The following is a 27,140-nucleotide window of genomic DNA, read 5'->3' on the forward strand; positions in this document are numbered from 1 at the left end:
TGGGACTGCAGGCATGCACAGGGGGTGGTATTACATGTCTTTGGTGCCCACCAGCTCCACAGCATCTGCTTCATCACCTTCCCTTCCAAATGCACCCCATGAGTACTTGGGCTGCCCATGAATAGTGGGGGCTCTAGGGAAGGACTGGAGGGGTTTTGTAGCTTGCCTGCATTAAAGTTTTCTTGGCCTGATCTGAGCTTTGCAGTGAGGTGTTAAAAGTGACTTTCAGTGCTTTGGGTCTTGAACTTGTGGTGTGAAAGCTGCAGCTCTGTGTTCATTTGTTCTAATTCCAAATGCAGGGATGGGTGCTGGACTTGCTGTTGGGTGCACACAGGGTGAGGAGGTTGAGCTAGAATTTTACGCAAGTTATTGCATCCAGGAAAGGAATTGAGATTCAGAAGCTGCTTGGGATGGAGCTGCTGCCTGTGAACAGTCCAAGCCCAGGACAATGTGGTGCAGGCACGGGAGCCCATGAGAACAAGTGGTCACGAAACCTGCATCACAAATTCATCTGCTGCAGCAACTCCTCCTCTTCCAGTCTTGGAGGTCTGTGGCTTGGCAGGTCTTGGGGTAAACAGGATTTGCCAGAGCATCATTTTGCAAACCATCATCTCCTCTGTCTCTCTGGTCTCCCTGATGCTCCCTCCATTGGATGTTGATGGGAAAGGAAATCACAGCTGCTGAATAAGCCGCACTGCTGTACCTTGCCATCACCTAAGCTATACTTTCTGCTGCTCTCACTCGTACCCTGCCTCTGATGATTGTAGCGAGGGGAACGCCTTGATTGCTGACAGCTTCTCAAGAGTCGAGGCACAATTGAATCAGTTCCCTTTCAGTGCATAGAAGCCCTTCAAATTGTAATCACAGGCCATTCTCTGTCTCCTCATTGTGTTCAGCAGGCAGCTGCAAGCCAGTGCTGTCTTCCTCCTCCTCTTTGGAGCCCCTTGGGCCTTGCTGGCACTGATCCCCTCCCTCTCACCTTGGCAAGGTTGTTTGCAAGCCCTCTGTGAAGAAGACTTGTGAAGGGGTGGGTTGGGATGGCAAAGGTAACAGGAGCAGAAGAGGTGACTTCTGGGGACAGCCAGCGCCAGCAGGGGCTATGGGTTAGGGATGCTGCTTGTGCATCTGCATCCCTCTTCCATGTGGAGGGGTGGAAGTCTCTGGTTGAAGGCAAAATGAGGGTGCTGCCAGGCTCCTGTCCCAGGTGGCTTGCAGCCTGAGGCAGATGGACATAGCACTTGGAGCTGTAATGCTGCCTTTGAGGTCAGTCTTCTAGGAGAAAGTCACTTATTTGGGAGAAATAAGTGGGGCAACAACTCCCTCTACCCAGCCTGTGTGACCAGGGAAAGCCAGAAGAGAAAGTAGAAATGAGCCTTCGCAGTCCTCTATCCCTGATGCTCTTCTGCGTGTCTCAGCAATGCTGTGAGAAGGTGACCAGGAGCCAGGCAGGGCTGCACTGGTGAGACCTGGAGCTGGGAGGGTTCCCAGCCGCTGCCTTGTCCTGGTGCCATGCAGCTGCTTTATCGCCATGTGTCTGCATCACATTTCATACCCCATCAGCTGAATTTCTGCTGCTTTTGCTCTCTTCTTTCTCTTCCCCTGACCCTTCATTTTCTTTGTGCTGCATCAGTTTTGCTTTCCTTGGCTTTCCTTTTCTTCACCATCTCCACTCCTTTCGGCTCCCGTCAGAAACTTCCCAGCCTTTACTCTCCTGCAGGGCTGTGTCCATGAGGATGCTGCAGGACCAGGAGGATGCTTCTCCTGCCCCCAACTCCCATTTCATGCAGGCAGGTGACCAAGTGCTGCCTGTGCCTGCCCAGGGCTAGGGAAAGCAGGAGAGGGTCAATGTGTCAATAGCAGATTGAGTGTGGAGAGAATCAGGGCAGCAAGGCATAATAATAAAACCTATTGCTGTTGAAACCGGGCCAGGAGAAGCTATAGAGGGAAGGCTGGGTGCCAACACTAGGGAGAAAATGATGCAGTGTGGCCCACAGCTCATCTATCTGGAGGCTGCCATAGGGCTGAGATATAGTTTTGGGCACAGGGAGCTGATAGTGGCTGAGGCAGAGCCCTGGGACCATCACGTCCCTTTGAGAGCCTCACTTCTCTGTGTCCAGCACTGCTGGCTGCTGGCTTTGGTCTGGCTGTTGTCAGTTGCTATGATCCTTCCCACAGGGCTGGGGAAGTGAATCTGAAAAGAAAATGAATACTTGTAGGGGAAGAACAGCTTGAAAGTGGCTCTGTGCTCAGGGAGGGGTTTTGTGCTCTGCTCATGCTTGCATCGCATGCTTTCTCCAAGGGGAAAACCTAAAACCTGTTAAACTTGAAAGGCCTGAAGTCCCCAGCGTGCAGCATGGCCAGGGGGAATCGCTGTCGTGTCCTAAGCACAGAGCAAGCATTGGTGTGAATTTGCTCTGGGAGCAGGGGTCCCCTTTCAGGCTCGCAGCTCAGGCACGTGCTTTGCTTTAAGCACTGGTGTGGTGGAGGCTTCAAGCTGATGCTTTGCTGAAAGGATCTGATAGGCTCAAGATGCTGCTTGCCTTATGGTGATGTTTTTTGTTCTCCCATGCCGGGAAGAGGAACTATCTCAAGGTGGCAGTCAATTAGAAACACAAACCTCAAAACCTGGCTGCTGTGATACATCGTTCTCCCCCCCCACTAAGCCCCATCGGGTCCTTCTGAATGCGGAAGCAATGTGAGCAGTGTTAACAACATCCTTATCACAGGCAGTGTCTTTAAGGCAGCCTGGTTTGTCTCCAAGGCTTTCAAACTTCCTTTTGTCCCGTGAAGTCAAGGTGAATTGTAGGCAGCCAGCTAGAACATGCATTCCTGGGGGATCTGCTTTCCTTAGCAGATAAACGGGCTTTTCTTTTACCCATTGAGGTTTTGGTGTGTTCCTGCACCCTCTGTCTCTATTATGTGCTGCATAACAGCATGATGAGATGTACTGGGAAACCAGGTCAATGGCCTGGGAAACACGGGCATCCCTGGTGCGTCCCACAGCATCCTTGCTCAGCATGGCACAGCACACAGCGTAGCATCTCAAGGCTTCAGCGTGTAGTAGGAGCACTCAAGCTTGACGCATAGGGAGAGGGGACTGTTTGCCATAAGACAGCTTGACCTCTGGTTTCACACATGTATTTGTGCTGGTAGGAGCATGGCTAAGCCTCTTGGTTAACCCAGTCCTGGAGATGGTGAATTGAAGGACCAACCCTCTTCCCATGCCAATGCCATGAAGCAAATGGCCCTGACTTCAACTTAAAGATCGCATCCTCACATCGGCCGGGCTAGAGCAGCTCATATATTCTTGTTTCCTTAAATGAAGGATGCACTCAAGCAATTGAAAACAACTTCTGAGACAATCTCGTTCCATTATGTCTAATGGAAGCGGGTGTGAGTGGTGCGTCAGGCATGCTGATATCTTAGAGAAACAAAGAGGGATTTTCCCATTATTCAGAGAATGGATGAGACGTGAAATGAACTCCTCAGAGGCGTTTCACTTTGTCACAATAGAGCAAAGTGAGTCACGTTTGGAGGATTCGGGAACAAAATGTCTGTGATTTCTTGTATTCCCCCTTTTGTGTGCTCCTTCCCTCCCTCTTGTGTCCCTCTCCTCCCTTTTCCTATTAAAATCTGGCAGCAGAAACCCAAATGCAAGGTACATTTGCTTATACTCTTAGAGTCATTGGTGAGGGTTGGATTGCATCCCACTCTCCTCCCTGGGACGGGCCTGCACAAGGGACCACATTGGCTCAGGCATCAGCAGATGCTCCTGAAATGGGGTTTGATTTGCTCTTTGTCATTTTATTTATGAGCCCAGAGGTGGCATTTGCTTGTGTCTTAAAAGCTGGCAGTGACCATGAGGAGCAGCTAATCCAGTGAGCCAAGGCAAGAGCATCTCAGCTCTTTCGAGTGTGGTAGTTGGAGCATTAAGAAATAACCAAATATCCTGTGAACTGGAATAATTAATCTCACATTGATAAGTAAGCTAATGGATTCAATGGACTATGGGATGTTGTATTTGCAGCCCTGAGGCTGCTTGATGCTTCCCAGTCAGAGAAGAGCATCCAAAAGTTTTCTTCTAGTTTTCTCTTTAGAAAACATAATCTCACTGAAGAAAGGGGGAGGGTAAAGGGGGGAGCACTGAATCTCTGCCCTCCAGTTGGCTGAATTAGAGTGCAAACCACAGTTTTACTTTGCAGTAGTGTTTTTCATGGCTGGATTGCAGGAGGTTTAGGATTCTGTGGGGTCAGTGTCCGGCTTCATCATAAGTGAGGGAAGGGGGAGGCTGGTTTGCCTGTGGCACAAACGCAAGGAAGGCGTGCAAGGGTTGCTTGGGGGCATTGTCTGTTCCAACACCTTTGCCTTGGTGGCACCAAACCATTTCCAGAGGCCAAATGGTGCCACCCAGAAGCTCTGTCCCAGCTTGGGAAGGGATAGGTGTGACCTCAATGCACGCAAGGAGCTGGGGACCTTGTAGCAAGACATGCAGTGTTCCCAGGGGGAATGACCATCTGCCTTACTTGGGACAGCACAAAACTGACCCCCATTTTTGGTTATTTATGCTTTTGAAGGAGAGATTTTTTTCCCCAAAGTAAGGTAAGGAGCTGGTGTTGGGCTGGTGATGTGGAGGCTGGTGTGGGTAGCAGCTTTCCTTGGTCAGATTGTGCATGTTTTGGAAGGGGTCTGGAGTCTTTCTGCAGAAATACCACACTTTGTGTCTCCTTAAGCAGCATCACTTGAGTTTCTCCTGCAAAAATACGGTCCAAAGTTAATCTTTTATAGGAGAAACTTAGTTAGGAAGCTGCTTTGGCCATAAGTCTCTGATAGGGCTTCTCTGAGCCTCCTGGATCCCATCCTGGCCACATGGGTGAGGAGGAGAGAACCCCACTTCCAAGAGCTTCCCACGCCATGATTTCTGCCTGTTGTTGAGCTCCTTTCTGCTGCACCTGGGTTTCTGATTAAGAATTGCCTTGAAAGGCATCTTCCAGCTCTTAAGGGACTGTTTCCTGACTTAACAAATCAATGCATTAAAATCTATAAATATTTAATCACCGTTTGCCCTGCAGCAAGGCTGCCCTCGCGCCTCTCCCTCTTCGCTCCCTCTCCACTGGTAAGACCCTTCCCTGCAATGCCGAGATAATCCATTTACTAAAGACAGGCTGAGAACATTGGGGCTGTTCAGCCTGGAGAAGAGAAGCTGCGTGGAGACCTCAGAGCAGCTTCCAGTGTCTGAAGGGGGCTACAAGGATGCTGGAGAGGGACTCTTCATCAGGGGCTGTAGCGACAGGACAAGGGGTGATGGGTTCAGACTGAAACAGGGGACGTTCAGGTTAGATATAAGGAAGAAGTTCTTTATGGTGAGGGTGCTGAGGCCCCGGATGCCCAGAGAAGCTGTGGCTGTCCCATCTCTGGCGGTGTTCAAGGCCAGGCTGGGCAGAGCATTGGGTGACATGGTCTAGTGCGAGACATCCCTGCCCATGGCAGGGGATTGGAAATAGGTGATATTAAGGTCCTTCCTTTCCAATCTAAATAATTCTATGATTCTATGACCACTGCACAACCATACCCTTCCTTCTCCAGTAGCATGAGGTATATGGAAGAGACAGCCCCAAAGAAGAGCATGGGAAAACCCTGGCTGGATTTTCTGCTACAAGGAACCCAGCAAGTGCAGTGGCAGGATGAACTGTGGTGATTGTAAGGGTGTCAGGGTTTTATCTTTGGATGTTCTCCTGTTTCTGTAAAGCATTTGCCACTGGTGTTGTGTGTGAGGGTTTGGAACTGCTCCTTCAGTATATCCAGGGTGAGCAGGAGGGAGGTTTGTGTGGGTTTGAAACTGCTCCTTCACTTCTACCCAGGGTGAGCAGGAGAGGGGGGGGTGTGTGACGTTGGGATGTGAGGGTCCAGTAAGTGATGGAGAAGGTGACAGATCTGCCCTGCTTACACAGTGTCATACAGACACCTCTGTGCTGCATGGGTAGGATGCTCATGGGTGTCTGGTTCTGTTCAAGATGTGGCCCTGAGCCTCAAAACACAAACCAAGCCCCAGGCAAACTCTTCTCTGGGAAAGAGACACAAACAATGCGGCTCATGGAAAGGGCTCTTTATCACTCTGAGCATTTATTTTATTTCCCCCAACTGCAATTAAATTCAAGGTCTTGTATCATCTGCTGTCATCATTCCCAGGGAGCAGCCGTGGATGTGGCAGCAGGATTGTGTTGGGAGGATGGAGCCAGGCTGTGCCTGCCTGCTGAAGGGCTCTGGCATGAGCTGGGATGTTCTGCCCTGGCTGGGCTGATGTACCGAGAACAGAGGTGCTGGTGTGTGGTGCTCTGTGGATGAAGGATGCCTGGTTTCCCAGCAGGACCAGTGAGGTTTAACATTTCCGGTGCCCACGCTAGCTGAGGTTTTGTTGTGTGAAATCCTTTGGAGGATGGGAAACGAGGGGAAAAGGCATTTAGGAAGAGCTGATAGCAAGTTTGGTAGCAGAGGAGGAGCAAAACCTCCCATCCTCAGTTGCAGGCTGCCGCTTGCAAGAGCCTTTTCTTTCCTCTCCCCTTGCATCCGAGCTCAATGGATTCCTGCTGCGCTGTCGTGTGCCTGCGGTGTTTGTTTTCCCTGTTACTTGTCTGGGAGGTTTCTGGGGCTGTTGGCCTGAATTATGGGAACAGGCAGGCTTTGGAGCAGCAATGCTGGTGGTGATACTGGGGCTGGGTCAAGCCACTGCCGGCTGTGCTTCCCAGGGAGTTTCATCCTCGTGCGCTTGTTCTTAATGCTTAGTAATTTGTTATCCTTTGCCCATCTCCAGAGGTCTGGCTGGCTTTGCCTCTCCTCCTGAAAAGGTGGATTTTGACTGCCTTGAAAATGTTAAAATGAAGGCTGAAAATGGGCAGGAATCACAGAACCCCAGCCTGGTTTGTCTTGGAAGGGAGCTTAAAGCTCCTCCAGCTCCAACCCCTGCCATGGGCAGGGACCCCTTCCACTAGAGCAGCTTGCTCCAAGCCCCTGTGTCCAACCTGGCCTTGAACACTGCCAGGGATGGGGCAGCCACAGCTTCTCTGGGCACCCTGTGCCAGCGCCTCAGCACCCTCACAGGGAAGAGCTTCTGCCTAAGAGCTCATCTCAGTCTCCCCTCTGGCAGGTTAAAGCCATTCCCCTTGGCCTGTCCCTACAGGCCCTTGGCCAAAGCCCCTCTCCAGGTTTCTCATAGCCCCCTGAAGGTACTGGAAGGCTGTTAAGCTCTTGGAAGGCTGAGGAGATGGGTGCTGGTCCTTCCCCAGGCTGTTCCCAGCAGCCTGTGCCCAGGGGGTTGTGTAGGGAGACCCAAGCCCGGCCTCATGAGCACCAGAACTGGGTATTGCTGGCTCTGTGCTTGTGTGCTGTGATTTTGAGATGCCCCAGTGACGTGGATTGGCTTTTTTTGGGTGCTTGAGGGGATGATGTGTGCCCTGAGGTGCAGTGCTGGCTATCAGAAGTGTGTCTGGGGAGAGCCTGGATAACGGCTTCCGTCCCGTTGTCCTGTGCTGTAAGTGGCTCCGTCTGAAATCTGCTGCATTCAGGGGAAATAGGAGAGAACCAAGTGTATGGGGCTGATGGGCTCTGTTCTGAGGGCTTTTGTGGAGTCCTCCAGCCAGGAACCTGGGGAAGCTGGAGGCAACAGAAGGAACCATCCCATTTTGAAAGCGCTGCAATGCAAAATGTCTTGATTTTTCCCACCCTCTTCCCCTGAAACAGGAAGGAAATTCCAAAAACATCTCCTCATGACAGCTCTGACACTTCTCTTCCCATTTGCTCCAAAATTACCTTTCAAATATAGTTCAGTTCTCTGCAGCAGAAGACCTGTCAGAGAGAGACTCCTCCAGGAAAGCTGAGGCAGAGAAAAAACACCGATGAAGCAGCATCGTTTCCCTGCTATTTCTAAGGGAACTAAACGTGGCACATTTCAGCTCCGGGTGCTGCGCTGTGCTCTTTCCTCCTGCAGCACGAATCCCAAAGGGAGACAATGTTCTGAGTGTTGTAATTTGATGATAATAATTCAGCATTTACAGAATCTTCTATCTCTGAATAACAAAGCATGTCAGGGAAGAAACTCTTATCCCCGGTGACAGGCAGGGGGATGAGAGGTAAAGTCAAGTGAGTTGAGCTGAAGATTTGGGTGCGGAACCTGGGGCTTTGGCTGTTGGGTTGGAGGGTTTTACTTTCCTGATGCTCTCCCTGTGCCTCACAGGGGAGAGATGTCACCCGGAGGATGCTGATGGGATGCTCTGGGTGCAGAGGTGTTGATGCCGTTGCTGGTCCATCATCTCTGTGGTGGGCTGTGCAAAAGGCAAGATGCCAGCAGCAAAAAGGGGGTGACCCAGTGCTTTGGAAACAGTGGACATTGGAAGGATCCTGACACTGTTTCTGATGCTGTAAGAAATGGCAAAGCTTCAGAGAGCCAACCTGGCTTCATGGTCCTGCCCTTGAAGCGATATTCAGACATCTGTATGAAAGTGCTGTCGGTATTATCATTATACCTAATTGTTCAAACTCCTCCTTATCTGCATGACTTCACCTCTGAAATGACCGAATGAGAGGATAGGAGAGAGAAGGGAAGGGGGAGGGGTCTGCAGTAGTGAGTCAAAACCAGGGATTAGAACAGAAATTGTCTTATAATTAAAGTTCTGGAGCTGCTGCCGCAGCGCTGTAATTGCTAATGGGGATCAGTGAAGCACAGATGAGGAAACGTAAGATACCTGCTTCTGGTGAGCATCCAAGCAGGGGTGAGGAGGCAAAATGATGCTGTTTGGGAGGATAGGATGAAGTTCAGGGATGAGCAGGATGAAAGGAAGGGGGTAGAGGAGTGATCCTGGATGCATGGTATGAGAAACCCTTCAGCCAGGTCTGTGTGTGCTCTCTCAGGTTTGGTGAAGCATCTTCAGTCCCTGCTGCCGAAGGGACCACCAGCACATGGATGTGGTTTGTTCCAAGAGCAGCCAACCTGTTGTTTGTGTGAAGGGAACCTTTCATTTGGTGAGTGGTGGCCTCTGCCACTTCATTTCATGCTCGGTGCTCAGAGGCCAAGGGCTGCTTCTTTATAAGACCATTATTAAATGCCTCTGAGTTACTGAGCTGGTTCGTTAGCGCTGGGAGGGAGGATGGGGTTTTTCCCTAGGCCAAAACTTGTGGCTGTTTTCTTGCATTCCTCTGCCCCTTTGAAGTACGTGCTGCCTGTGTTTCATCTATTCACGTTGCCCAAATATTGGGTTTTGGGAGGGTTCTTGATGGTGGCATGATTAGAGCTGTGCATCCACAAGTCCAGAGCAATGAGCAGTTATCTCCGTCTGCTCCCAGCAGAGGCTGCAGAGTCGAAATGAGCTTTGGAGATCCCAGTTTGGCTCAGGGTCAAAGGGAGTTGTTTGTATTTTCACCTCCTGTATGACTGATACCAACTCTTCTCATTTGGATGCTCTTCCTCCTTCTGTCTCTACCTGGTTGCTCCTTGGAGGATGGAACACAGCTGGATGTGGTGATGATGCTGAAGGGCACCAAGAGGCTCAGCATCCTCTACCCAGTGAAGGAGCATGGGATATGCTTCTTCACCAGCAGAACCATAGAATCCCAGACTGGTTTGGGTTGGTTTCCTTAAAGCTCCCCCAGCTCCAACCCCTGCCACGGGCAGGGACCCCTTCCACTAGAGCAGCTTGCTCCAAGCCCCTGTGTCCAACCTGGCCTTGAACACTGCCAGGGATGGGGCAGCCACAGCTTCTCTGGGCACCCTGTGCCAGCGCCTCAGCACCCTCACAGGGAACAACTTCTGTGGAGCTCACTGTTGGGAGCTGGAATGGTGTCCCAGGAGAGGAATTGCTCTGTATAGGCTGTATTGTTTATGTTCTTCAAGCATCCCCTGATGATCGTTGTGAAGTTGTTGTTAAGAAGTTAAACTGGTGAGAGCTGGGACTGTTTCTGTGCCATACTTTGTGGGTTAAGGTGGAGAAGCTGTTCCTGCTGGTGTGTCCTGTGTGCCCGCTGCTGACTGAAGAGAGCTGGGATGAGGGAAGTGCCAGGCTGCAGTAACTAGTGCCAGTGCACTTCCCTGCAGTACGCAAAAGGCTTACAGGAGCAATGGGAATTTCTGCCTGACCTCAGCTGGTGTGATCAACTGATGCCCTGAAGCATGAAAATAAATAGCTCTGACTCATAAGAACAAGTGGTGCAATTACTTTAGCTAGGATAAAATATTTGTAAGTATCTAATCCTTCTCTGCACCGTGTGCAGAAGCGAGTACTTATCTCCCTGCTGCTCCCTCCTTCCGCAGCAGCACAGCTCCATCCAAAGAAGGAGCCTCTTGAACTCCTTGTGTCCTGGCACATCTGTTCCCGCAGCCCTTGCTCCGAGCTGGGGCGCTGGGAGGGATGTGCAGCCCTGGGGTTTGATGTGAGTTGAATTGTATCTCTTAGTTTGGGGTTATTCTGTGGTTTTGCCTTAAAAAAGCAGGACAGGAGTGCCTGGAGGTCTGTTAGCAAAATGCAAGTTCAGTCCTGTCAGCGGTGAACCCCGTTATAGAGCACATAGGAAGTGGGTTCAGATTATAGAACCCCAGGCTGGTTTGGGTTGGAAGGGACCTTAAAGCTCATTCAGTTCCAACCCCTGCCACTAGACCAGGATTTTTCTCACTCAGACGTTTTCTTTTTTTACATAGGTTTGGCCCAGCAATGATTTAATGATATTTTTCTAACATTTAGGGTGTTTTTTGGCTTCGTTTCAAGCATTTGCTATTTCAGGACTAATTGTCAAACGAAGCACTGAGTTCACAGCAGAATATTTTAAGGATAGATCTTTTTTCCCTTTTCCCCCTCAAATGCTTTCAGCAAACAGAAAAAATGACTTAATCTCAGAAAAATGACTTAATCTCTTGGCTGTGCCCTCACGTCCAATCTGCCTGGACAAATGTACGTGGCAATACATCCCTCTCGATTTCTAACCCACTGATTTCACAGTCAGCAGGAAAACATCCTGACTTCAGCTGTACTTTCACAGCCTTAGCATCTTGCAAGGACCTGGCTGGAGCAGTGCAGGTGACTGTGCCTTAGTGTGCCAGGGATGGGGCAGCCACAGCTTCTCTGGGCACCCTGTGCCAGCGCCTCAGCACCCTCCCAGGGAAGAGCTTCTGCCTAAGAGCTCAGCTCAGTCTCCCCTCTGGCAGGTTAAAGCCATTCCCCTTGTCCTGCCCCTACAGGCCCTTGGTCCAAAGCCCCTCACCAAGTTTCTTGTAGGCCCCCTTTTGATACTGGAAGACTGTTTTAAGGTCTCCCTTGTAATAGGGTTTGCTTTGTTTTAAGGAGACTAACATAAGCTGTTTCCCTCCCTTGAAGATGCTTCCCATGGGACAAAAGAGAGCCTGGAGCACAGTGCTATTTAGATAGCAAAAAATTGGTGGGACGGGGCCAGTTTTCAAGAGCTTGAGGCCAAGACTGTACCTGCTCAGCACTCCCCATCAGAACTAGGTCTCTCCACTGCCCAGCAGCTTGAGTATTCCTGCCAGGTTCCCCACGCAGGGCTTGAATCGGAAAATGCCTCCAATGCACACAAACTAATTACCATCTCCTGCCCCTGGAGAGTGCTCCTGATTTGAGCTGGAAGCCCTGTATCTTGATTGTTTCCCTGGGAAAGAAACAAAACCAGGCTTGTACCCGTGGTCCCTGCGGACCTGGGAAGATGTGTGACTCGGGCTTGATTGTATTTCTCTGCCTGCCACCGCTGTATTAAGAACATCTAATAAACACATTTGGAGCGTGGATCGACGTGCCTGCACCAGGCTCGCCTTGGTAGTCCTGAAGTTCACCAGGGAAGTTGTCCCTTACCGCAGACCCAGCATCGTCTGGTCCTGACCGTGAGCTGAGTTAACACTGGGAGTCACCAGGGAATAACATCCTGGACCTTAATGCTGAGGTTGGGCAGGAGGAGATTGAGCCATCCCATGGCAAACCTCCAGGCTTCAATGATTCTGAGCCCTTAGGATATACTGGGAGGGTGGTGAGGACACCGGATAAGGTTGTCCAAAGAAGTGGTAAATGCTCCATCCCTGGCGGTGTTCAAGGCCAGGTTGGACTGAGACTTGGGTAACATGGTCTAGTGTGAGGCATCCCTGCCCGTGGCAGGGGGTTGGAACTTAAGCTCCTTTCCAACCCTAACTATTCTATGATTCTACAGATGTATGTCCTATATATATATTCCCCCCCTTCCCTTCAGAATGGGGCTGTGTTGATCTGCCCATCTCATGCATCACAAGTGTTGTGTTTTGCAGTTTAGTGGGTTTCTTTCTTCCACTGTCTTTCTGATCACAAGTGACAATAGCCTCCCCATGGCACCCCAACAACCTTCCCACCAAAATGCAAACATCATGGGAAGGTTTTGGCTTGAACAAAGCAATGCCTGTCTGATGGAAAGCCATTAGCTGCTGCTTTTTTCTTCACTCCTTCCTCTCTTCCTTGCTAGAATAAAGTGGTTTACATCATTCCCCCCTCCTTGTTTCAGCCAACAAACATGTTTGCTTCTCCTTAATTACCTGGGTGTCAATGGGGTGCTTCATCACTGTCTCTCCTCAGCTGGTTCCTTTTCATTTCAATATGTAGCAAATAATCAGAAGCCTCAATTGCAAATCCTGCAAAATCCTCTAGACTTGAAGCTAGAAAATAAGGCCCCAAATGACCTTGAGATGACTGAGCAAGTCCATGGAAATTAGGATCAACGGGACTGATTTGCCTGGCCTGAGGGGAAGAAGGTATTTAAGAAAAAAATGAAAATAAAGAAACCTGACAAATGAGGCAGGAAAGTTTCGAGTGTCTCAGGTGAACGGGAACATTAGAATATGTATTAGTTATAAATGCTCTAGTGCAGGGTGCCTGAAATTGTTAGAGGGAAATAATCTGTGTGCATGCATGAGGAATGGGTGCGAGACGTGCTGCGGGAGGAAAGTGACCCTGGAGCTGGTATTGCTGCAGCTAGAAGAGAGTATGGTCTGTGTGCTCTGTGCTGGCTTGCTCTACAGATGATTGCCAGGGCAGTGGTGGAATCACCATGCCTGGAAGCATTCACAAACCATGTATACGAGGCCCTTGGTGATATGGTTTAGTGGTGGCCTTGGCAGTGCTGGGGTAAGGATTGGACTTGATGACTTTAAAGATCTTTTCCAACCTTGTTATTCTATGATTGTATGATGTATTTAGTGGTGTTGGCAGCTCTGCCCAAGCTTGACCCTCAACTTTTGCTGTGTATTGCACAAATACAGGGAGCTGGGGTCTGCAGCCAGCTTGCAACTAACTGCTGTATCTCACCTATGAGACATCTCCCATATGGATAAACAAGCTGATGGACATGGGATAGAAGGTGGCTGGAGATATGCACAGGGCTGATGCTCTTGGGATTTCCTAGTACTTGGGCTTTTGCTTCAAGCAACTACATTCCCAGGGAAGTTGATGCTGCTGTGGCATCATGAAGTGTCACCTTTGCCCTCACGTCATGGGGATGTGTGTCCTGTGATAGCCCAGTGGAATAGCTGTCATCTGTCTGTTGCTTGAGTGTGCTCCTTGTCTTGGTTGATATCTGGGGAGGTATAAAGAGACTTAGATGAAGGCAAAGAAGCCAAAGCCATGGTGTCTAGAGGGGGGAAGGTGCTGGGTGTTTTGACTTGAAGGAACATACCATCTCATCGACAGGGAAAGGTGCCCTGGGGTTATGTGGCAACCGCTATTCCCCATCCCCACGCACACGGGATGGGGAGGAGATAGAAGAGTCGAGAATGAAGGAGCATGAGAGCACCTTGATGAATGTATGGCACCTAATCAAGGTTAACCCACCACAGAAGATGAGCAGCATGGGTGCAATTATGAGCTATCACCCAGCTTAGGGCAGGGTGTCTTGTGTTCTGATCCTTGGGGTTGTGTTTTGGAGGCTGATCCCAGCCTGGAGCTGCTATAGAAGGGATCCCCTTGGGCTACAGCATGAAGGATCCGTGCTGTGTAACGGTGTAGCCCATTGTTTGGTCTCCACAACTCCACATGTTTGCCTATGGACTCGTTTGTCATTTGTGAGGTTGGGCAGCAGCATCATCTTGACGAGAGAGAGAGAGATTTAGAGCTCTCTAATCCACGCTTGTCCATCCTAATTACTTTCCTTATCAGCCTTCAGGAGGGTAACTTTACAGTGGTAATTAGTCTCTTCAATCCCACCCTATCTTAATAATTAACACAGAGTTAGAATGGGAGGAGACAGTCTCTGGTTTGGGCTGAGAAGGGAGAGAACAGCATAGATTTCTTAGGGAATCAAATGCAGCCTGGAGAGGACAGCCTTGGGGAGGGCACAGGGAGGCTGTGTGCTGAGGACCTGGGGATGCTGACATGTAGCAAGCAATGTGAGCTCGAATTGTGTTTGCACAGTGTGAGTTTGGATGCTTTATTGAAGGAAACACGTGGCAGGCACCGGTGATGTGGCACTGGGGTGGTGAGCATCTGCGGCTTGCATGGGCTTCACCTGGGGCTGCGAGCATCCAGCACTGCTGGAAATGAGCCCATTCATCATCTCTAGTGTTTGAGACACAGCACAAAAAAGGGCAGTTTGACCTAATACTGTCCTATAGCAGCTGCAATTACTGGAGTATAATTCATTTCAAATGGATCCAGAGACTTCTTTCCATTAACACCCAGGGTAAAAATAGGAGTGAGTGGGCCGGAGTCTCAAGCCAGGCGGTGCTGAGGCTGACAGGTAGGGGATAAGTTGCATTTCGCAGAGGCAAAGGGCAGCATTGGACCTAGTGGGGCTCCCAACAATGGTTTTCATTTCTGGTGTCTAAATGAGGATCTTAACCCTGAGAATAGGTAGCAATATAGTGTTTGATGGGATGATCAAGGGCAGCCACAGTGGCAAATCTCTTGCGGAACAACTTGATTCTCAACTTTTTCTATGTAGGAGGGCTTCAGTTCCTCAAACTTAAATCATTTTGGGGGTAATGCGTTGGGTTTGGTTACTTCCTTTTTCAGGAGGCCCACAGAAGAAGTTTGCCCTGGAAACTACTCCACTTTTCTCAATTTTGGGATATAGTGTTGGATGCACAGAGACTGTGTTAGTTTGGATGCTCGGTGCTGCCTCAACTTGAAGATGTGGTTGTGTGCATCAAATCTGGTGTTTCTTGGAAATCTGTTAAGTCTCAGTTCAGTGTTGTTATGTGTTTCTTGGAATGAAGCTGTTAGCAAGGTGGGTCTGAGGAGCAGAAACGTCTCTTGCATGCTATGGCAATTAATGCACCACTGCTCCGGAGGTGACCTCAGTCTCTGAGGAGCTTGTGAATAAAGTACATAAAGGGAGGGATGGAATTGAAACCTTTTCTTAGGCTGCTCCTTTAATTTTCAGACATTTCTGTCTAACCTGGCTCTGAACAAAAAAATAACATCTTGGTTTTTATTACAAGCCCCAAAGGCTCATATTCATAGGTTGGTTTAGAGCTGACAGTAATACCTTCCAGAAGGTGTTTGCAAACTACCTAAAGGCTGCATTCTGCCACCACCTGCTCAGTATCCTTGCCCTCACTGGCTTTTTCCATCCCTACCCTAGTCTTCTCTTGTGCTGGAGCTCCAAAGACCTGCTTCTGCCAAGTGAGTCCATCCAGGGTAGCCACGGGTCATGGCCCAGAGGGTCTCGGGTCTTGGTTTAACCCAGGTTTTCAAGCAGGGCTGCATGGATATGGAGGGGGTCACCTGGTTGAAGAGCTTCCCTCATTTCCCAGGCCACTGCCAGGGAAGATGTATTTGCCTTGTTGTGTTCTAAGCTGGATTCGATCCTTACCATGCAAGTGGTGCCAGGCAGGTGTCAGGCTCTGATGGATGGGCAGACACTAAGCAGTTGGGTAAAGATCCCTCTTGGTCATTACCTTGGCTCTTTGCCCTGCTCCTGTGCTGGAGACATGGCCTCTCTGCGGTCCACGCTTCCCTTCCATCATCACTATGCTGAACTGAACAGACAGTTCCATTCAGTAATACATAACCTCACATAGTCCTTGTAATATTTAAAGGAGGGGAAAGAACTATTTAGCTGGTTGCTCCTCCAGGCTGCAGGTAGAGGAGCAGAAGTGATGGAGATGGTTTATGTTCCTTGAGCAATGCTGTGAGCCTGATACAGATGCCTTCCTGCAGCTAGATGCAGAAGAGCTTCAGCGTGGCAGGGATATGGGGCAGGCAATAGCCCTCTGAACGTTGTGTAGGAGAAGTCTCTGTGAGCAAGCTGTACCAAGGGCCAGAGAGAAAGAGATGACTAAGGTATTACTTTTTTGTTTGATTTTGAGTGGTTCAAATGATTCCCATGCTCAAGCCTGGCTTTCAAATGGGATTTGATCATTCAGAAACAACGATGTAACTGAAAACCAGCAAAACTGGTTCTTAAGCAATTGTTCAATGAGTTTTGAGCAGTTCCCTTCCCACCCCCATAAGTGTAACTTAGCCTTATGCAATGACTCTATACACTATTCTGCTTCCTTTAGCTCTAAGGTGAGATGATGGATTTATTTCCCACCTATCCAGGTTTATTTTCATTCTTGTACAGGCTGTTCTGAAACCTGAGCGGAAGGCGTTGTGCAAATCCAAAGTATTGGATTGTTTAGAAGTCACTGGAGTATCTTGTGTTCATTATTTTAACAATTGGAGAGAGGGTTTTATTTTCTCCAGAATCATAAACACAATCTTCAGTGTGTTTTATGAAAACAATAAAGCTAAACTCTAATAACCACACATTTTCCTTGCTTTATGTGCACACATCCTTAGGGAACAGGGCCTCAAGGACTCATCTTGCTCTGCTTTTAACAGAGTTTTAATGCGCTCAAGTTGGTAAGTGGTGGAGAGCTCCATCATGAATTTGCTTTTGGTACCTAAAGGTATTTTCTTTGCCTTTAAATACGCTTAAGGTGAGCAAAAAAAGGCACCTCTGGAAAAGAAAGCCAGTGATGCAACATGCCGATTTTAGCTCTGTGACCTGAAAATCAGGCTTCATTTGAATGCTGGCTATTGCAAACTCCTGTGTACGAGGACTAATTAGCTTTCTTGCATCCCTTTCCTATCCTGTGAACAATACTGTTTTCCTTTAGAAGAGATCTGAGGCTCTCAGAGGCAATTAATAAAGGAGGATGCTCAGCTACAAACGAAGCAGCAAAGCAGGGAGATGAAGGGATGCAGTTCCTAATGTATTTAGCCACCTAATGGATTTTTTTATTTTGGATTCAGAAGTAGGTTAGGGACCAGGCTCTGTCTATGGTAGTGATTTGTTTGATTGAGAACTCACTTAACAAGGCAGTTTTCATCCAGAAGTGCTGAGAAATCCAAAATGCCATGGAGACGCTCCAGTTTTGAACACTTTTTTAGGGGGAAGAGGGGGAGAAAATCCCATCTTTTGGCATTTCTTCAAAGAAAAGTCTGTGACCGGGTGGGTAGTACGTGACCGGTGTGTGCTGTAGGACATCAAACGGCCGTGGTCTTGGCTGAGCTATGCCTGGTGCTTGTCTTTCGCCCTTTGGTTTGCTGTTTCTGGAGCAGGTAGATGGAGAGGTTTTTTCTCCTCTCCCTCATGGGGAAACTTCCAAATGGTCTTTTTGCTTTACCACAAACCAGGATAAGGTTCAAAATCTCGGAGAACTCCTTTAGATCTTCACGGAGCAGCTTCTCTATTCGCTTTGTTTCAGTGAGGTGCGAGTTGGATGTGCAGGCTGCATCTTTGCCTTCCAGGAGCTCCAGCAGGGCCAAGCAGGTCCATAAATATCTGAACTGATGAGTTTCTTTGAGATGAGTGATGGAGCCAAGGGCAGAGCAGAGGGCTCCTCTATTTCTGCCCAGTGTGGTAGCGATGGGCACCAAAAAGGATCTCCAGTCTGCACTTATGGCTTATCCTTGAAAGCATTATGTGTGTAGGGCATCAGGAAGGATAATCTATGCCTGTAGATCCCAAAGCCTCAACACCAAAGCCCTGAAGGAAGGTGGACCCATATGCTTGGTGCATGAATGATCTTGAGGGGTGGAAAGCTGTCAGAGAAGAAAGAGGAGGAGATGAAAGGCGTTGATGCCGTTGACAGGCAGAAGATGGTGTGTAAATGCAGGCAAGTGCCTCTCTTCTTGGGAGAGGAGAGCTTTGAGCCCCCAGCACTGTGTAGGGACAGGCTGTGGGCCCCACACTTTCCATCCTGGGCAGCAGGATTCAATTAGTGCAGGCTGTAACACAGCGGGGCTGCTCAGCACCATCGCCTTTTCAACCTCACGGGGAGTTCTCGCGTCCAGAGTCCTTTGATGCTTGTCTGAGAGTAGCAGGGCTCTCTGGTTTCCAAAAGGAGCTCTCCGCGCAAGGGTGATAAATGTGTTTAATTTTAGCAGAGCTTGTAGCCTGGTTTTATCCCCAGATCTGTCTCTTGAGGTTTTATTAGCTGATGGTGTCTGTAGGAAAAAGTCAAAGCCACTAGACAGGAACAGCCGTGGAATTGATGTAGGATGTAGCATGTTTTGGAGATAATGTTTCTCATTCTTGCCGTCGTTACGTGCAGAGTTTAGGCAGGGCACTTCCAGTTCTGCCATGGTTTTAGAGCTGCTGCCTGCCAAAATCCTCTTGAGCTGGCCTCCTGCTTAGGCAGGGTGTGAGCTGCACGCTCTGGTCGTGATGGCTGCTCTGGTCCATGGAGCACAGGGAGCTGTGACAAGATGGGTGACAAACATCCTTCTGCCCCACCTGCAGCACTGATAAACCTGTCACAGAGGGGAGCTTTGACTGCTGAAAGCTCCAGGCAGCGGGAGGGACCCATCCCTGTGTGCTCCGGGTGTGCTGGCGTGGGGAGATGATCACCCTGCCTTCGAATCTGGGAGAGAGACGATTTGCAAACATGCGTTGATGCGTTCCCGTAGGAAGCCAGGCGCTAAATCATCGCCTTGCAGCTTGCATGCAGATTCATCCAGGGAACCTATTTAATTAGGGGATAAATTTAGAAATCAATTATTTGCAGAAACTGTTTCTTTGCCTCTAATGAGGCTGCAAGGATTCATCCCCCTCTGCCTCTTCCCCATGACCTTTGTCGATGCAGATCAAGGGTGTCTCCGTGTCTCTTCTGTCTCAGTGTAGGTGGTGGCAATAGAGCTTTCCCTGAGACTCTGCTAGGGGGTGCAACCATGAAATCATGCTGCTTTTGGATCTAGTGGTGTGGGGATGATTAGCACCAGTGTTAATGGGGACATGGGTTCATAGAATGGTTTGTGTTGGAAGGGACCTTAAAGCTCCTCCAGCTCCAACCCCTGCCACAGGCAGGGACCCCTTCCACTAGAGCAGCTTGCTCCAAGCCCCTGTGTCCAACCTGCCCTTGAACACTGCCAGGGATGGGGCAGCCACAGCTTCTCTGGGCACCCTGTGCCAGCGCCTCAGCACCCTCACAGGGAAGAGCTTCTGCCTAAGAGCTCATCTCAGTCTCCCCTCTGGCAGGTTAAAGCCATTCCCCTTGGCCTGTCCCTACAGGCCCTTGTCCAAAGTCTGATCTGCAATTGATGGGAAGGGGAAGATACTGATGAAGGGCTTGGAACTGGGTGGTAGCCTGTTGCTAATGATGGCTGGGAAGGATGAGGGACAGAAAGAGCCCCATGAAGCCTTTCCCCTGGTGGAGAACACTAGCAACCTGGCATTGGAAGGAGTGGGGCCCTATGGGTTGATGGTGTGTTGTCAAAGGTCCTTCCAAGCTGGGTCAGAGCTGCAGTGACAGCGAAGCTGTTTGGAAAGATGTGGCACTGGTGGGCTTATGCTTCCATCAGAGCTGGAGGGGGCTGGAGGCTGTGCCTGGCATCCACACGGCATCACACCCAGGGACCATAGACTTTTCCTTGACTCTTGCACAAGGGCTGGCACCCCTGGATGGTAACAGGGTGTTGTAGGGCCTGGCCACCACCTCTAGCAGCATCAGGGTGTTGTGGTGACCCAGGATTGATCCTTTGTTTCAGCATGTGAAGCACTTGTTGCAAGGCACAGCTAGCACGCTGCTGGGAAAGGGGCCCTCCTTGTCGGTGGCGCTTGTGAGGGCATGGCTGCTTTGGTTCTGCCACTTTGTCACTTCTAATCTGACAAATTGCTTTGCTTCTCTTTTGCCTTCCCTACTTTTAAATGGGGGAAAATCATGTTGCCCACAGGCTCTGAGAAGCCCTGATAAGTTTGGTTTCTTACGTCAGTTTGGATTTTCGTGTCTCCTCGTCTTATGATGCCGCTTTCTGAGCCCTCCAGTGATTTCTCTGTGCTCTCAGATCAGCTGCTTCGAGTCCAGTTCATTTCAGTGCCAGTCAGTCCAGAGAGAGATGAGGATTTTCACAGCTATGTCTCAGTGAACCCATTTGTTTCTGGCAACCTGATGGCTCATAGCCTCATGGTGCAGGGCTGAGGCTGCCTGGGTTGCCTGCCCTGCTCAAGGGGGTCTGGTACCCCAGGATGGCATCCTTGGGAAGCAGCAGGTTGCTTTTGCATAGCCCTTGCTGTGCTTCACTCCTTTCCGACAGTGTTCAAGGCCAGGTTGGACAGGGCTTGGAGCAAGCTGCTCTAGTGGAAGGTGTCCCTGCCCACAGCAGGGGGTTGCATCTGGATGGGCTTTAAGAGCTTTTCCAACCCAAACCATTCTATGAAACCTGGTGGTACGTGGCCAACTGTTGGTGTGCCCGGGGCTGATGGAATCCCTCTGGGTGCTGGGGTAGATAAATCCAGGAGCAAGGTGGCTCCTGGGTTAAGATGTAGCACTCTTGGAGAGAAGTGAATATTCTGTGAGGTTGCAAGAACCTGTTTCTGTAAGTAAAAGCTGAATGTGGGGTTTGTGAGTAGCCAAGACAGAGCCTGTGTACTTGGGGTGGTACCTTGGGTACCACGGAGTTTCTGGAGGCTTTCCAGGGAGCAAGCACTCAAAACCTCTCCTAGATAAGAAAGAAGACCCTTAATCCTTTCTAACCACTGTGGATGTCTCTCTTGGCAGCAAGGGAAGGGACCCTGTTAGTGTAGAAACCTCATCACAGTGCACATGGAACAAATGTTCATTACTGGCAACTGGTATTTTTGCCTTTTTGGGCAAGGATATACCCAGAGTTTTCAGGCTACTTTGCTTTTGATGCACCCTCCTGGTGCTCCAGGTAGGCTGAAGAGCCCACATTATCCATTACCTGTTTGTTTTTCCATCCAGCATCCAGCTTTTCCCTTTTGCCCTGCCAGTTCCTTCTCCTTGGGAAAGAACATCCATCTCTCAAGAGGTGGAGCAATCCTAGTGTTTGTCTCTTTAGAAAGCAGCAAGACCTCCTCTCTTCTTCCCCACTTCCTCCTCGTCCTCTGCCCATCCCTCCATGGTCCATAGGGAGCTTCTGCTGGGACTCCTCAGTGCTCAAAGAGCTTCTTAGGAGGTGAGATCTGTGGAGGAACCATTCTAGAAACATCACAGCTTGAGCAGTGCCCTGAGTGATCGCACTACGTTATCATTCTAAGAGGTATGATTCCCGAAGAGAGACATTTGAAACTGCAGAGAGGTTCTAAAGCACTTGGGTACTTGGAATCAAGCTTGGAGCAATGCTCACCCCTTGAGGCCGGTGCTGTCTGTTCACTCAGTCCCTGACGTATGCTGTGGATGCTCTAAAATGAACATAACACTGCTTTGTTGTGAAGTCTGCCTGGATTGCAATGCTCTTTGAGTCACCTGAATAGGTCACATTGCCCTTCTGCTCCTGCTGTAGCTTGCAGGGGAGACGAGAGCGGTCCCCGCTGCTTGGTGTGTCCCTTTGCTGCTGTGACAATGGTCCCCTGCCCTTTGGTGCACACCTCACTGTGCCTCTACCCTGCTCTATTCCCAGCCCTCAATGCCTGTAGAAGCTCAGAGTCAAGGAGAAAGTTGCAGCCACTGTTATCACTGCACAGGGAAGATGCTGTAGGGGCAGTTTCCCCAAAATGAAATGGTTTTCTCTTCGCACAAGCCTCATCTAGTGGCATGATGTTGCTTGGAGCTGTTTTTGCTTCCATAGGATCGGTATTTGAGGTGGTGCTGGCTGTCCTGGGAAAAGGCATCGCCACCACTGCAAATGCCTGCGTTAAGGGAAGGCAGGCAGGAGGGATGCAGGCAGGCTGGGATCAGCTGAGCACCTCTCTTTTAATGTGGGACTTGGGTTAAACTATCAGCAGAACCCACCTGGTCCCTTCTACATGTGCCAGCACTCAGGGACCATGTGGTGCCACTACAGATGATGCACTCTGCCTTGCCCCTGCCTTCACGTCTGCCTCCCTTGTCCTCCCTCATCTGCTATGAAGAAATCAAGTGAGCGGTTATCTCACACAGCATCTCTTGCTCAGTCACCTCCGGTTGTGTCATTAGACCCTTCAGATCCATTCAGGCTCCAAGCAAAGCTCTGGTGTCACCGTGCAGGCAGTGATGTGCAGCAGTGGGTGATTGCTGAGCCTGGGCTAGGGGATTAATTAGGGCTTTTTTCTTACCCACGTGCATAGTAAAGGCTTTTGAAGGTGGTTCTCCTGGATGTGGGGTGGGAATAGAGCCTCTAATGCTTGTGGTGATCCTGCAGGAGCCAAACTGTGGTTTTGGGACATGCTGGAGTCACATGCAGGGCTGGGGCAGTGATGGAGAGATGTCCCCAGCAGGGCTTGGGTTGCTGCTCCAGTGCAGCAGATCTTTCCTGTGTTTGTGAAAACCTGTGATTTAATCCATCCTTAAAACAGTGACAGGCTGGGGTGGGTGGTGTTGTGTGCCCATTACCTGCAGAAAGGCTTCCTTCTCAAGGACATTGATTTCTTTAGCAGGGATTAATAGTTGGACCATCAAAAACTGGTTCTTATGCCTTTCAGAGAGACTTTCCCCTCCTCATTTATCTGGTCTGTCTCTTGTTGGGTTTTGAGGATCTGGAGTAAGTGGGGAACAGATTTTTGCAGCTTTCCTCATGCTCTCACTCCTCATGTCTCTACAGCAGCAGCTCTCATGGAGCATCAGCTCTTTCTTCTTCCTTGTACCTTCAAGTGCTCTTGCAAAAGCAAACCCCATGTCTCTCTTGGATGATCCAGTGAGGTGGCAAAGCTTGAGCTTTTCGGAAGGACCCCAAAGCACTTCTGAAGCAAACCCCTGTGTCTGAACTGAGGGGTGGGATTGGTGCTGCTCAACAAAATCTGTGCATCAAGACACCATGTTCACATTCATCCCTCTTGCAAACAAGACAGACAAGGAGCTGCTGGAGAGGGGCCAATGGAGGCCACAAGGATGCTCAGCAGTCTGGAGCATCTCTGTCATGAGCAGAGATTGAGGGAGCTGGGCCTGGTTAGTCTGGAGAAGAGCAGCCTGAGAGGGGATCCCATCAATGCAGATCAGTATCTCAGAGGTGGGTGCCAGCAGGATGGTTCCAGACTCTTCCCAGTGGTGCTCAGTGACAGGACGAGGAGCAATGGCCATAAACTAAAACACAACAAGTGTCACCTCAGCATGAGGAAGGACTTCTTTATGTTGAGGGCGGCAGAGGCCTGGAACAGGCTGCACAGCAGGATTGTGGAATCTCTGTCTGGGAGGCATCCCAACCCCACCATGGCTATGTTCCTGTGTGGGGCTGCTCTGGATGATCTCCAGAGGTCCCATCCAACCCTGATGATGCTGTGATTCATCTCTGTAGGATACACAAGAGTGGCTCTAATGCTTAAAGTCACTTTCCTTCATCTTTTGTTTTAATGATGGCTGCAAACCATCTCTTCCAGACCTGGCGTTTCTCATTCAAACCAAAATGACCCGTTGTGTTGAGCTGCGTGTGTGTCATTCCTATAGGATTGGCTTACCGTGCAGCAGCCCTGTCCGCCTGTGCGCTGTCGGCTTCCACCACTGGTCAATGGGAGTATCTGCTGACAAATAAAAATGGAATTGAATGGAAAGGAATTGAAAGTCAAAAGGGCCATGTAATAATTTGAGAGTGCCTGAGGCGCCCTGCTGAAGCTCTGGCATTATAAATAAGGGTAATGTACTAGAGACTGAATTGCAATCAAAGCAGCTGTAAGAACGTGGAGCGTGTGCTGAGCTCCTTGAAGGTGCAATGGAGTCAGGTTATGATCTGTAGGCAGTGCAGGCGAATCAATATCCACTCACTGATGTATTTAGGGACCCTAAAGCCTGTGATTAGAAAAGCTGAAGGGATGTGGGGATGGTGCAGAGGGCTTCAGAGCCAGGAGCTGGTTGTCTTAAAGTTGTTACTAGGGGCTGAATAAGGCTGACTTTGTTCCTGTCACCCCATCTCCACTCCTGGACCATGTGTGATGATGCAGCCTGCTGACCCCTTGCTGCATTGCATGATAATTACATCAACCTAGGATACTCTCTTGAAATAAAAGCCCGAACAAAATCCGGGTTTAGGAATAAGGTTGGTGGGAGGACAAGAGAATCCAAATGCCCTGAGTTTACTGTTCCTCACAGTAACTGGAGTAAATACAGTGCTGTCACTGGGCCAGCAAGTGTAATACCAGCTCCTGGCACATGGCACAGGCTTCCCCAGGAGGGCTGGAGCCCAGTCAGAGGTTGGACAGGGAGGTGTAAAGGTTGGCGTTGGTGCCTGGTGAAGCTGGGCAGATGCTGAGGGCCACCCTGGGGACAGCAGGTACAGTGGCATGGCTCTGATAGCTTGGAGGGTGAAATGTGATGGCAGCTCAGTTCTTACCACATCTATGTGGTCTTTGAGGTGGCCGATCCCAGGAGCATGCCCAACACCTGGCTTCTTGCTCATCTCATTCCAGGCTGTTTGGGTAAAACCTCAAAGCAGCCAAACCCACTCTATTACAAGTCCCACTTGCCCATTCAATGTGAGACACACGATGCTAGCAGAGATGCAGAGAGAGTCCCCCAGCCTGGCCCCATGGACCACCCTGAGACCAAGGCTCCCTGAAGCCCTCCTCCATCCCTCAAATACACCATATCCCAATGGACATGCGTAGTAGGCACCCCAGGAATGCTCTGCAGGAGCAGGGCTATGTTCCTCACAAACAGGGCCTTGGAAAGGAGATGATCAGAGGCAGCTTGTCATCGTTTTTCCCCCCTTCCTAAACTTCCGAGCTTCTCTATTACTTTTTATGACCTGCAGCTGTGTTTGTGTGTTGCCCTGGGGAGCACTGTGGGAGGAGCAGTGGAGGAGATGTAGAAGGGAAGGAACATGTGAAGAGATGGGAATAGGGAGGAAAAAAGCAAACTGAGCTAATGATTGGAATAAAATCCCTACCATATTGCCACCAAAAGACCCAAACCCTTAGAACTGTTAGGGCCTGTTTGACTGCAGAATAGTCCCCTGGGGAGCATGGGGGAAGCCCCATTACTAGAGTCGTTTTGGAGCTAGTCTGCACAGAGCATGGTAATCTATTCCGCAGGGAGCAATCCTGTGCTGGCAAGGGCACTGGGGAGAGCTCTCTGTTTATGACTTTCTGCATAAATTTGGTTTATTAGCATAAGTGGTAGCTAGAACTGAGGAATCTATAAACTAACACTTCACCGGAGGTTGGTGCCTCGGGAGAACATTAACTCGGAATAGCCCCTGGTCTAAAAGCAGGAGAAATGGGGCTGCAGGATTAGGGGTGACAAGAAGAGTGTACAGTTGCCGGTGCTGGCTTTTTGTGCATGGTGGGAATGTGTTTCTGAGCTTGTTGGAAGAGGAAATGTAATCACTAAACAGATCTCCAGCTTTGCCAACAGATTAAGACGATGAGTTGTGCAGGTGAGCTGATGGAGTCTGGCTGCGGGGTGCAGGTCCTGCTGGGATGAAGCAGGTGGTGAGGAAAAGAGGAAAAAGGCAGGAGGAAGCTGGAACCGTGCACTGGAAATTACTCACAGGCTTCTCATCCATCACGGTGAGGATTTGGTTCTTATAGTAAAGGTCTCCAGCTGGTCCCAAGGTCTGAACAGCACTGGGGAGCCTAGAGGAGAGGAAGCATGAGTTGGGTTTGTTTGACCGGGGATGGGAATAACCATGGGGGTTATCCTGCCTGGATAACCATACAGGGATGAACTGCCATAAGTAAAATGGCTTATATTAATAAAGACCTTCAGGAATGAAATAAAAATACAATAATCATGGTAGATTAGTGAGAACAAGCCAATTAAATACGAAACAGGCTTTGTGAAACGCCTTGACAGATAAAGCAGGGCTGTGACCTCCCGAATAACTGATGAATGTTGAAGCATTGCATAAGGTCGGGGGGGAGCTAGTGGGTATTTCTAGCCTGGCAGGCTGCCTGGGAGAAGGCAGAGGTGAAAAGGCTATCTCTGCCTTGAGTAAAACAGAGTGGGAGGGGATGGGAGAGGAAGGAGGAGGTGGGTAGGACAGCCAGGAGCCCGAAGGCATTGGCGTAACAATCCTCCAACTTTAATATCTGCTGTTTCATTTTATATATTCATCATGTCAGCATAATCTGCTTTTATGGGAATCGTCTTGGTTCCCAACCAAATGCATTTAGGCCCTTTTTGCTTTTTAAGTTTGATTGTAATACGAGTTGAAGACTTCAATGAAATGTTTAGATGGCAGGATTGTAGCGACAGCGAAGGGGAAAATGGAATTAGAGAAGCGGGTGGAAGGCAGCTTGCTGTGATTGTTGCTGTCCTGTGTTGGTGACCTTCTGATGGGCATGAGCCCAGCTCAGGGAGCCCCAGGAAGGAATTTGTTTGGGATTGCTTTTTGATTTCCAAGGAAAACGTAGAAATAGTGATTTTATGAGGCTCAGAGCTTGAGGAAGGGCAGGAAAGCAGAAAGGACTCCGTGTGCCCTATTCTAATTGAAGCCATCATCAGGTGATGCTGAGGGCTCCTAGGGCTCAGCTGAGCTGTGTGATGCGAGATGAGGGGCAGGTGTGGGGCAGGGTGAGCCTGGAGAGCCCATTTCTGGCTGTGCTAGAGGGAAGATGGTTCCTCAGGTCCTCTGCTCTGCTTTGGGATGGAGAAAGGTGCTTGCCTGTGGGGTTTGGATGAAGAGCAGGGGGCTGGCTGGCAGCTGTGGGGCAGGAGGACCCTCATTGACCCTTTCCCTCTGTTGGGTGCACTGAGCAGGTAGGAAGATGACACGGCAGTCGTCTCGAGGTCTGTTTGGCTGCTTTACCTGGTGTTTTACTCCTGAAGCTGTGTTTGA

The 27,140-nt window shown here is 49.7% G+C and overlaps 1 protein-coding gene across 3 annotated transcripts in view; it reads left to right on the forward strand.

Moving 5' to 3' along the window:
• Positions 1–27,140, forward strand: part of ASTN2 (astrotactin 2) — a 331,851-nt gene that overhangs the window by 21,203 nt on the left and 283,508 nt on the right. Inside the window, exon 1 of one of the 3 annotated variants that reach the window (XM_061476702.1) lies at positions 26,956–27,061. The exons of the other annotated variants lie outside the window; for them this stretch is intronic. The gene's annotated coding sequence lies outside the window, so the exon portion shown is untranslated. Of the gene's footprint in view, positions 1–26,955; positions 27,062–27,140 lie in introns of those variants that run through there. 3 annotated transcript variants of the gene reach the window in all.

This window comes from Pezoporus flaviventris, unplaced genomic scaffold, assembly GCF_033815535.1.
Source record: "Pezoporus flaviventris isolate CSIRO_AGI_PZ_B2104156 unplaced genomic scaffold, CSIRO_AGI_Pfla_v1 ptg000097l, whole genome shotgun sequence".
NCBI classification, from domain to species: domain Eukaryota; kingdom Metazoa; phylum Chordata; class Aves; order Psittaciformes; family Psittacidae; genus Pezoporus; species Pezoporus flaviventris.